Here is a 13,176-nt window from a genome sequence, read left to right as displayed (position 1 = left end):
CTGAGCAGGCTTGTTCTGACTGAGGTCTCACCAGGGTGTGTTCCCTTTCATTCTGGAGGAAGGCACATCTGATAGGCAGGTAAGCTACTCAGTTTCCTGTTACCTTTATCCCCAGGCTCAACTCAGCCACCTTCTATGTCACAGACCCTACACCAGGATGGGGTTGGTGTCCTGCTACCCTTGTCACTTTTGTCTTCCTTCTCTTAACACTGTAAGGACTGTCCTTGGGAACACAGATCTGCCTCCATTCTGCCCCACTCTCTACTGCAGGTCACTGTTAGGGATACCAACACCCTCTGAACCCACTGCTCAATTCATACTTTTTTTTTTTTGAAATTACAGCTTTATTTATTGCTCTCTTGAAGGAAGAAAGTTTTTTTTAAAAAGCTCCTAATATTTGAATGCATTCTCTCTGCTATTACATTTGTCTGATCAGCTCAAATCTTTCTATTTATTCTTTTAAGATTTGTCTTCCATCACTTTTTTTTCAATTTATTTATTTTCAGAAAAACAGTATTCATTATTTTTTCACCACACCCAGTGCTCCATGCAATCTGTGCCCTCTATAATACCCACCACCTGGTACCCCAACCTCCCACCCCCCCACCACCACTTCAAACCCCTCAGATTGTTTTTCAGACTTTTAATTGGTGCATTGATAACAGAGAGGTCTGGAACAGGATAGTGACTTTCTAAATCACAAACTGTTGTGTGTAGAGGATTTCAGAAACCAACCTTGCCTGATTAGAACTCAGGTCTTCCTAGTGGATTCTTGGTTCTGAATCCATTTTCCCTTGATATTCCTACTTTTTTGGTCTCCGGTTTTGATTTTCCCGTTTCTTGCTAAACCTCTGGTATATTGGTCTTTATTTTGCCTCCTCATTCTCTGACTCCCTGTTGGAACTGGGTTTCTTCCTTTTAAGCCTCTTTAGGTGTTGAGGAATTAAATATTTTAGAGCAGGTGATCTGAATCTGAGATGCAGAGCTACCAGAATATTTATGGATTCCTGGGGGTGGGGTCTGTGAACCACCTGAAATTATATACAACATCTTTTGTATATTGTTAAATAAGAAGAGCAATAACTTATATATACTATAATCATATTATATTATTTAATATATGTCATATATTAAATACTTAACATTATGATATGTGATATGTATGTGTTTTTAAAAACAGCTACTGATAATTATTCACAACTGTTATCTCTCTTTTTAGGAGAATATTGCTCTTACCTGATGGACTTAACTTGGTTGGGTTTATTGGAGGCCAAATGTGAAGATGCAAAAGGAGAAAATGAGAAGAGTTAAAATACTTTACTAGGGAAAAGTGGAGTTCAAATCAGGAAAGAAAAAATGTGTTAGGGAAAGAGGAAGAGTGGAGAAGGAAAGTGGAGAGCCTGAGATTCCTTTGGAGAGATTATTGGCAAATAAGAGTGGTAGAAGTGAGACCACAGGGGGGCAGAGTCAAGATGGTGGAGAAGTAGCAGGCTGAGACTACTTCAGCTAGCAGGAGATCAGCTAGAGAGCTTATCTAAAGATTGCAAACACCTGCAAATCCATCGGCAGATCGAAGAGAAGAAGAACAGCAATTCTAGAAACAGAAAAACAACCACTTTCTGAAAGGTAGGACTGGCGGAGAAGTGAATCCAAAGCGATGGGAAGATAGACCCCGGGGGGAGGGGCCGGCTCCTGGCAAGCGGCGGAGCAACGGAGCACAAACTCAGGACTTTTAAAAGTCTGTTCCACTGAGGGACATCACTCCGGAGGCTAAGCTGGGGCGAAGCCCACGCGGGTTTGGCGTGACCTCAGGTCCCGCAGGGTCACAGAAGGATCGGGGGTGTCTGAGTGTTGCAGAGCTTGTGGATATTGGAACGGGAAAGCCGGCAACAGAGACGGAGCTGACAGTAAGCTCGCAGCTCCGTGTTGCCTTGAACCGGTCGCAGGCTCGGTGAGCTCGGAGCGCGGCCGGAGGTTAGGCAGATGCGAGTTACTAGGAGCTGTTCGCTGAGGGCGCATTGGGGAGCCGAGCCCCAGGCTCTCGGCTCCTCCAGGCCGGAGACCAGGAGGCCGCCATTTGTATTCCCGTCCTCCGGAACTCTACGGAAAGCGCTCAGGGAACAAAAGCTCCTGAAAGCAAAGCCGAGTGGATCACTCAGCCTGGCCCCTGGTAAGGGCGGTGCAATTCCGCCTGGGGCAAAGACACTTAAGACCACTACACCAGGCCCCTCCCCCAGAAGATCAACAAGAAATCCAGGCAAGACCAAGTTCACCTACCAAGGAGTGCAGTTTCAATACCAAGGAGAGAGCAGCAGAATTCCAGAGGAGGAGAAAACAAACCACGGAACTCATGGCTTTCTCCCTGTGATTTTTTAGTCTTGCAGTTAATTTAATTTTTTGCTTTTTTATTTTTTTTCTCTTCTTCTGCTAACATTTTTTTTTAACTTTTACCCTTTTCTTTTTTAACGTTTTTTAACTAGTTTATCTAATATATATATATATTTTCTTTTTTATACTTTTCTTTATTCACTTTCTTTTTTTAATTCTTTTTTTTCTTTCTTTATTTTTGAACCTCTTTTTATCCTCAAATCAGAAGAGATCCCAATCTCTTCAATCTTTTTTTTCTTAATTCTTTTTTAAATTCTTGATTGAATTTTTAATTCAATCTCTTTTTTTTAATTCTTTTTTTCTCTTTCTTTCTTTTTGAACTTCTTTTTATCCCCAAATCAGAAGAGATCCCAATCAGAAGAGATTGGGAGATCCCAATCAGAGGAGATCCCAATCAGAGGAGATCCCTTACCCAATCGTGAGGGGAGAGAAATCCCCCCTCACGATTTGGGATCTCTTCTGATTTGGTTAAAGCATATTTTCCAGGGATTGTTGCCACCCTTTAAGTATTTTACTTGCTCCTTCATATACTCTTAGCTGGACAAAATGACAAGGCAGAAAAATTCACAACAAAAAAAAGAACAAGAGGCAGTACTGAAGGCTAGGGACCTAATCAATACAGACATTGATAATATGTCAGATCTAGAGTTCAAAATGACAATTCTCAAGGTTCTAGCCGGGCTTGAAAAAGGCATGGAAGATATTAGAGAAACCCTCTCCAGAGATATAAAAGCCCTTTCTGGAGAAATAAAAGAACTAAAATCTAACCAAGTTGAAATCAAAAAAGCTATTAATGAGGTTCAATCAAAAATGGAGGCTCTCTTTGGGGTAAATACCCAGGAGTGCAATTGCAGGGTCATAGGGAAGCTCTATTTTTAATTTCTTGAGGAATCCCCACACTGTTCTCCAAAGAGGCTGCACCAACTTGCAGATGTCATGAAAAGAAGGGCCATCTGTACCCCAATGTTTATAGCAGCAATGGCCACAGTCGCCAAACTATGGAAAGAACCAAGATGCCCTTCAACGGATGAATGGATAAGGAAGATGTAGTCCATATACACTATGGAGTATTATGCCTCCATCAGAAAGGATGAATACCCAACTTTTGTAGCAACATGGACGGGACTGGAAGAGATTATGCTGAGTGAAATAAGTCAAGCAGAGAGAGTCAATTATCATATGGTTTCACTTATTTGTGGAGCATAACAAATAGCATGGAGGACAAGGGGCGTTAGAGGAGTAGGGAATTTGGGTAAATTGGAAGGGGAGGTGAACCATGAGAGACTATGGACTCTGAAAAACAATCTGAGGGGTTTGAAGTGGCGGGGGGGGTGGGAGGTTGGGGTACCAGGTGGTGGGTATTAGAGAGGGCACGGCTTGCATGGAGCACTGGGTGTGGTGAAAAAATAATGAATAATGTTTTTCTGAAAATAAATAAATTGGAAAAAAAATGGAGGCTCTCACTGCTAGGATAAATGAGGCAGAAGAAAGAATTAGCGATATAGAAGACCAAATGACAGAGAATAAAGAAGCTGAGCAAAAGAGGGACAAACAGCTACTGGACCATGAGGGGAGAATTCGAGAGATAAGTGACACCATAAGATGAAACAACATTAGAATAATTGGGATTCCAGAAGAAGAAGAAAGAGAGAGGGTAGCAGAAGGTATACTGGAGAGAATTATTGGGGAGAATATCCCCAATATGGCAAAGGGAATGAGCATCAAAATTCAGGAGGTCCAGAGAACGCCCCTCAAAATTAGTAAGAATAGGCCCACACCCCATCACCTAATAGTAAAATTTACAAGCCTTAGTGACAAAGAGAAAATCCTGAAAGCAGCCCGGGAAAAGAAGTCTGTAACATACAATGGTAAAAGTATTAGATTGGCAGCTGACTTATCCACAGGGACCTGGCAGGCCAGAAAGAGCTGGCATGATATTTTCAGAGCACTAAACGAGAAAAACATGCAGCCAAGAATACTATATCCAGCTAGGCTATCATTGAAAATAGAAGGAGAGATTAAAAGCTTCCAGGACAAACAAAAACTGAAAGAATTTGCAAACACCAAACCAGCTCTACAGGAAATACTGAAAGGGGTCCTCTAAGCAAAGAGAGAGCCTACAAGTGGTAGATCAGAAAGGAACAGAGACAATATACAGTAACAGTCACCTTACAGGCAATACAATGGCACTAAGTTCATATCTCTCAATAGTTACCCTGAATGTTAATGGGCTAAATGCCCCAATCAAAAGACACAGAGTATCAGAATGGATAAAAAAACAAAACCCATCTATATGTTGCCTCCAAGAAACTCATTTTAAACCCGAAGACACCGCCAAACTTAAAGTGAGGGGGTGGAAAAGATTTTACCATGCTAACGGACATCAGAAAAAAGCAGGGGTGGCAATCCTTATATCAGTGGCAATTAGATTTTAAGCCAAAGACTATAATAAGAGATGAGGAAGGACACTATATCATACTCAAAGGGTCTGTCCAACAAGAAGATCTAACAATTTTAAATATCTATGCCCCCAACGTGGGAGCAGCCAACTATATAAACCAATTAATAACAAAATCAAAGAAACACATCAAAAATAATACAATAATAATAGGGGACTTTAACACTCCCCTCACTGAAATGGACAGATCATCCAAGCAAAAGATCAACAGGGAAATAAAGGCCTTAAATAATACACTGGAAGAGATGGACATCACAGATATATTCAGAACCTTTCTTCCCAAAGCAACAGAATACACATTCTTCTCTAGTGCACATGGAACATTCTCCAGAATAGATCACATCCTCAGTCCTAAATCAGGACTCAACCGGTATCAAAAGATTGGGATCATTCCCTGCATATTTTCAGACCACAATGCTCTGAAGCTAGAACTCAAGCACAAGAGGAATTTGGAAAGAACCCAAATACATGGAGACTAAACAGCATCCTTCTAAAGAATGAATGGGTCAACCGGGAAATTAAAGAAGAATTGAAAAAAATCATGGAAACAAATGATAATGAAAACTCAACAGTTCAAAATCTGTGGGACACAACAAAGGCAGTCCTGAGAGGAAAATATATAGCGGTACAAGCTTTTCTCAAGAAACAAGAAAGGTCTCAGGTACACAACCTAACCCTACACCTAAAGGAGCTAGAGAAAGAACAAGAAAGAATCCCTAAGTCCAGCAGGAGAAGAGAAATCATAAAGATCAGAGCAGAAATCAATGAAATAGAAACCAAAAAAACAATAGAACAAATCAACGAAACTAGGAGCTGGTTCTTTGAAAGAATTAATAAAATTGATAAACCCCTGGCCAGACTTATCAAAAAGAAAAGAGAAAGGACCCAAATAAATAAAATCATGAATGAAAGAGGAGAGATCACAACTAACACCAAAGAAATACAAACTATTATAAGAACATACTATGAGCATCTCTACGCCAACAAATTTGACAATCTGGAAGAAATTGATACATTCCTAGAAACATATAAACTACCACAACTGAACCAGGAAGAAATAGAAAGCCTGAACAGACCCATAACCAGTAAGGATATTGAAACAGTCATCAAAAATCTCCAAACAAAAAAAAGCCCAGGGCCAGACGGCTTCCCAGGGGAATTCTACCAAACATTTAAAGAAGAACTAATTCCTATTCTCCTGAAACTGTTCCAAAAAATAGAAATGGAAGGAAAACTCCCAAACTCATTTTATGAGGCCAGCATCACCTTGATCCCAAAACCAGACAAGGATCCCATCAAAAAAGAGAGCTATAGACCAATGTCCTTGATGAACACAGATGCAAAAATTCTCACCAAAATACTAGCCAATAGGATTCAACAGTACATTAAAAGGATTATTCACCACGACCAAGTGGGATTTATCCCAGGGCTGCAAGGTTGGTTCAACATCCGCAAATCAGTCAATGTGATACAACACATCAATAAAAGAAAGAACAAGAACCACATGATACTCTCAATAGATGCTGAAAAAGCATTTGACAAAGTACAGCATCCCTTCCTGATCAAAACTCTTCAAAGTGTAGGGATAGAGGGCACATACCTCAATATCATCAAAGCCATCTATGAAAAACCCACCGCAAATATCATTCTCAATGGAGAAAAACTGAAAGCTTTTCCACTAAGGTCAGGAACATGGCAGGGATGTCCATTATCACCACTGCTATTCAACATAGTACTAGAAGTCCTGGCCTCAGCAATCAGACAACAAAAGGAAATTAAAGCCATCCAAATCAGCAAAGAAGAAGTCAAATTATCACTCTTCGCAGATGATATGATACTCTATGTGGAAAACCCAAAAGACTCCACTCCAAAACTGCTAGAACTTGTACAGGAATTCAGTAAAGTGTCAGGATATAAGATCAATGCACAGAAATCAGTTGCATTTCTCTACACCAACAACAAGACAGAAGAAAGAGAAATTAAGGAGTCAATCCCATTTACAATTGCACCCCAAGCCATAAGATACCTAGGAATAAACCTAACCAAAGAGGGTAAGAATCTATACTCAGAAAACTATAAAGTACTCATGAAAGAAATTGAGGAAGACACAAAGAAATGGAAAAATGTTCCATGCTCCTGGATTGGAAGAATAAATATTGTGAAAATGTCTATGCTACCTAAAGCAATCTACACATTTAATGCAATTCCTATCAAAGTACCATCCATCTTTTCAAAGAAATGGAACAAATAATTTTAAAATTTATATGGAACCAGAAAAGACCTCGAATAGCCAAAGGGATATTGAAAAAGAAAGCCAAAGTTGGTGGCATCACACTTCCGGACTTCAAGCTTTATTACAAAGCTGTCATCACCAAGACAGCATGGTACTGGCACAGAAACAGACACATAGACCAATGGAACAGAATAGAGAGCCCAGAAATCGACCCTCAACTCTATGGTCAACTAATCTTTGACAAAGCAGGAAAGAATGTCCAATGGAAAAAAGACAGCCTCTTTAATAAATGGTGTTGGGAAAATTGGACAGCCACATGCAGAAAAATGAAATTGGACCATTTCCTTACACCACACACAAAAATAGATTCAAAATGGATTAAGGACCTCAATGTGAGAAAGGAATCTATCAAAATCCTTGAGAAGAACACAGGCAGCAACCTCTTCGAGGTTGCCACAGCAACATCTTCCTAGGAACATTGCCAAAGGCAAGGGAAGCAAAGGCAAAAATGAACTTTTGGGATTTCATCAAGATCAAAAGCTTTTGCACAGCAAAGGAAACAGTTAACAAAATCAAAAGACAACTGACAGAATGGGAGAAAATATTTGCAAACGACATCTCAGATAAAGGACTAGTGTCCAAAATCTATAAAGAACTTAGCAAACTCAACACCCAAAGAACAAATAATCCAATCAAGAAATGGGCAGAGGACATGAACAGACGTTTCTGCAAAGAAGACATCCAGATGGCCAACAGACACATGAAAAAGTGCTCCATATCACTCGGCATCAGGGAAATACAAATCAAAACCACAATGAGATATCACCTCACACCAGTCAGAATGGCTAAAATCAACAGGTCAGGAAATGACAGATGCTGGCGAGGATGCGGAGAAAGGGGAACCCTCCTACACTGTTGGTGGGAATGCAAGCTGGTGCAACCACTCTGGAAAACAGCATGGAGGTTCCTCAAAATGTTGAAAATAGAACTGCCCTATGACCCAGCAATTGCACTACTGGGTATTTACCCTAAAGATACAAACGTATTGATCCAAAGGGGCATGTGCACCCGAATGTTTATAGCAGCAATGTCCACAATAGCCAAACTATGGAAAGAACCTAGATGTCCATCAACAGATGAATGGATAAAGAAGATGTGGTATATATACACAATGGATTACTATGTAGCCATCAAAAGAAACGAAATCTTGCCATTTGCGACAACATGGATGGAACTAGAGCGTATCATGCTTAGCGAAATAAGTCAAGCGGAGAAAGACAACTATCATATGATCTCCCTGATATGAGGAAGTGGTGATGCAACATGGTCGCTTAAGTGGATAGGAGAAGAATCCATGAAACAAGATGGGATAGGGAGGGAGACAAACCATAAGTGACTCTTAATCTCACGAAACAAACTGTTGGTTGCTGGGGGGCGTTGGGAGAAGGGGGGTAGGGTTATGGACATTGGGGAGTGTATGTGCTTTTGGGTAAATTGGAAGGGGAGGTGAACCATGAGAGACTATGGACTCTGAAAAACAATCTGAGGGGTTTGAAGTGGCGGGGGGGTGGGAGGTTGGGGTACCAGGTGGTGGGTATTATACAGGGCACGGCTTGTATGGAGCACTGGGTGTGGTAAAAAAATAATGAATACTGTTTTTCTGAAAATAAATAAATTGGAGAAAAAAAATTAAAAAAAAAAAAAGAAGTGAGACCACAAATCTGTGAGTGGTAGAAGTATACAGAGGCATTATACAAGAGAGTGTGCAAGTTATTTGCATGTATGAAAAGTAATAAACTCCTGATACCTGTTTCAGAGATTTCTGAGAGGACTTACATGTGTTTTAAGCTGTTTGAAAGTAATCATGTAACCAGATTTGCCTCTGATAATGAGATCATCTTGATCTTCCAGTGTTGTGGGGACAGGAGTGTGGTCTGAGGATCCTAAAGCAATGAAAAGTTATCCAGAGGTTCCGTTAGTACTGGGGTAGATTAAGAATCCGGGCCCTTTGAACCTGTGTAATATGTGCTTTTTCTTTTTGGCTGTTTGTATTTATGATCAGGGATATAAACTGTCAATGTAGAGAAAGGGAAGCCAGAGGTGATGGAAACCAGGGGCCCAGATGTGTGAGGCTCCTTAGAGAGCCTCGCTGATTCTTGGGATGTATGTGAAAAGTGATGATCAAATAATCATATTTAGCATTTCCCCTTCTCTGCTGAATTGATGTGCATGATTTAATTAATTAATTAATTTAAAATATTTTTCCCATGAAGCATAGTAATAAAATATTTTTTATTATGTTATGTTAGTCATCATACAGTACATCATTAGTTTAGTGTTCCGTGATTCATTATTTGCATGTAACACCCAGTGCTCATCACAACACGTTCCCTCTTTAATATCTATCTCCAGGCTACCCCATCCTCCCACCCCCACCCTTCTGAAATCCTCAGATGGTTTCTTGGAGTCCATAGTCTCTCATAGTTTGTCTCCCTCTCTTATTCCCCCAACTCTTCAGTTTTCCCTTCTTTCTCCTAAAGTCTTCCATGCTATTCCTTATGTTGCACATATGAGTGAAACCATGTGATCGTTGTCTGTTTGACTTATTTCACTTAGCATAATCCCCTCCAGTTCCATCCAGGTCAATGCAAATGGTGGGTATTCATCCTTTCTGATGGCCAAATAATATTTCATTGTATATATGAACCACATCTGCTTTATATATTCATCTGCTGAAGGACATCTCAGCTCCTTCCACAGTTTGGCTATATTTTTCTTGAATTAAAAAAAAAAGATTTGGGCGCCTGAGTGGCTCAGTGGGTTAAGCCGCTGCCCTCAGCTCAGGTCATGATCTCAGGGTCCTGGGATCGAGTCCCACATCAGGCTCTCTGCTCAGCAGGGAGCCTGCTTCCTCCTCTCCCTCTGCCTCTCTCTCTGCCTGCCTCTCTGCCTACTTGTGATCTCTCTCTGTCAAATAAATAAATAAAATCTTTAAAAAAAAAAAAAAAAAAAAAAAAGATTTTCGGGGCGCCTGGGCAGCTCAGTGCGTTAAGCCGCTGCCTTCGGCTCAGGTCATGATCTCGGGTCCTGGGATCAAGTCCCACATCGGGCTCTCTGCTCAGCAGGGAGCCTGCTTCCTCCTCTCTCTCTCTGCTTGCCTCTCTGCCTACTTGTATCTCTCTCTGTAAATAAATAAATAAAGATTTATAGGGGCCCCTGGGTGACTCAGTTTCTTAAGCAGCTACCTTTGGCTCAGGTCATGACCCCAGGTTCCTTGGATTGAACCCCACATTGGACTCCCTGCTCAATGGGGACATTGCTTTTCCCTCTCCTCCCGGCTCTTGCTGTCTCTCACTATCTCTGTCTCTCTCTCAAATAAATACAATCTTTAAAAAAAGATTTTATTTATTTAGTTATTTATTTAGAGCCATTGGAGCGGGTGGAGTGTGAAAATCTCAAGCAGATTCCATGCTGAATCTGGCGCTGATAGGGGGGCTGGATCCAACCACTCTGAGATTATGACCTGAGCTCAAATCAGGAGCCAGATGCTCAACTGACTGTTGCAGTTGCCATTGTTTTAAAGTATGTGTTGCTGAGTGAAATAAGTCAAGCAGAGAGAGTCAATTATCATATGGTTTCACTTATTTGTGGAGCATAACAAATAACATGGAGGACAAGGGGCGTTAGAGAAGAGTAGGGAATTTGGGTAAATTGGAAGGGGAGGTGAACCATGAGAGACTATGGACTCTGAAAAACAGTCTGAGGGGTTTGAAGTGGCGGGGGGGTGGGAGGTTGGGGTACCAGGTGGTGGGTATTATAGAGGGCACGGCTTGCATGGAGCACTGGGTGTGGTGAAAAAATAATGAATAATGTTTTTCTGAAAATAAATAAATTGGAAAAAAAATAAAGTATGCCTTGTATACTTGTATTTTGATCTCCCCCATTATTTTCAAGAAAAACTAACTTTTATGATGGTTATGTGGTTAAGGATTGAGAAAACATAATTTGAGTGGAATCTGGGCATAAATTCTTCTTTTCAGGTTGTTACACAGCCTCTCAGTGGTGTTAAGCTTTATGGCTTGGCTTTTACGGGAAGGCTGTAGGGTGATGCCTGTGTGTGTGTGTGTGTGTGTGTGTGTATGTGTGTGTGTAATAAATGCATCAGGGAATGTTTCCAAAACATATTTCCCTGTAACCCTTGCATCAGTATATTTCAGAAGACTAGATACAGACTCCAGTGTATTCAGACTTCTCAAAGCCTTAACAAGAAACATGTGGTTCTTTTGTAGATTGGCGGAAGGAGAAGTTCCTGCCTTGTGACTTACTTTGAGTTCTTTCTGGGTCCTCCTACTGCTGCTCCAGGGTGGCTTACCTCTCCTCAGCTTGCTGTGGTGACACAGATGTTGGCCCCATCAGTGGTGGTGGGTGCAGATGGGGTGGTGAAAGTCATGTAGGTGGGTTGGTGGGTGTGGATGATTTCAGATGCTAAAGAGATACCCTTCAATGTTGGAGTCCAGTCTTGTCCTCCCAGATCAGTCTTTAGTTCCTTCTCCAGGTTGGTGGGGTGTGTGCTTGAGTCACAAGATTCTAATCTCATGAGGCTTAACCCTACCCACATGCATCTAGGTGTCTGGTGGTGGGGGTGGTTGATGTGTGCTTTATTATAGGGCAAGGGGAGACCTCAAATGATTGGCAATTGTCTCTGCAGTGTCTGTCACTCTGGATCTGGGGTCTGCAGATCCAAACCTTGCCGTTTCTGATGAAAAGTCTTGTGTGACCTGGAAGTATACAACTAAGGACCCAGAAAAACAGTGTAGCATCTTAGTTCAGGAGGCTATTAATCAGGGCGCTGTTATTGGGTGGTGGAAATGAGGAATGAAGAAGTGAGTGGGCTCTGGGGTTCTGTAGGAGAGATGTGGAGAGGAAGGGCTGGTAAAAGTAATCCCCAGAAAAGGGGTTCTGTGTTGTGGGGATGTATGAACATAAACTCCATTCCCTGCCTGATAATTCAGGACTCCTTGTGCCAATTCCTCACAGGGTAGGGGTTTTCCTGGACCTGAAGGAAGGGGATGTCTCATTCTACAACATGACTGATGGTTCCCACCTTTTCTCCTTCCCACTAGCCTCTGGGACTCTGTTTCTATATTTCAGGTTGAGGTCTGCTCTGGGGTGGGCGGGCCTGTGCAGACCCCTGTACCCCTTAACAACCCTCTTTGTTCTATAGAGGAGCCTGTGAGCCTCTCAGGGCAGGGGTTCAGTTCAGGCTGTGGTGTTGATGGTGCTCTCCCAGGGGCCGAATCCCCATTACTCCCCTGGGGCCATGAAGCTATGTCCCCATAGGGTCCCAACAGGGTTCTAGATTCTTCATGGTGGCTCTTCCCAGAGCTGCAGAATCCCTGAGGTTAATGGCTCTAAATTTAGTCCTGGAAGACCTGGTGTCTTGCTCTTCTCTTCTGGGTATAGACTGCTGGGATGTGGTTATGAGAATAGGCAGTTCATGCCTATGCTCAGGTATTAGAAGATAAATGTTGGCTGTTTGAGCATATATGGGATAGACGGAATTTTGCTACTGGAAGTCATGTTTCTTTTGATCATAAACATTATTTCATGGAATCTTTGCATTGTTTTGATATGAAATGAGATGAGGTCTGAATTACTCTGAAGAATTAAATTGTGTTTATTTTATGTAGTTTGTGTTGTGCAGATAAACCCAGAGGCTATGAGTGAGTCACCAGCTTTATTTTAGGAAATGTGTAGTCTGACTAGAAATGTCCTCTATCTAAACATTTCTGAAGAAATGTATGGTTGGTGGACTTTAAGAAGAGTGGAGTGTAATATTCTCTTGTATATCTTTCTTATTCTGGGATGGACGAGACCTACTTACCTTTTTTTTTTTTTTTTTTCCAAGAGAGCATGAGTCGGGGAGGAGCAGAGGGAGAGGATGGAGCAGAGGGAGAAGCAGGTCCCCCACTGAGCAGGAAGCCCAATGTGGGGCTCGATCCTAGGACCGGGGATCATGACCTGAGCCAAAGGCAAATGCCCAACCAACTGAGCCACTCAGGCACCCCAAGAGCTACTTATCTTAATGAACCTTAAT

This window comes from Neovison vison, chromosome 1 (genome assembly GCF_020171115.1).
Source record: "Neovison vison isolate M4711 chromosome 1, ASM_NN_V1, whole genome shotgun sequence".
Taxonomy (NCBI): Eukaryota; Metazoa; Chordata; class Mammalia; order Carnivora; family Mustelidae; genus Neogale; species Neogale vison.
Note: the sequence above shows the minus strand (reverse complement) of the source record.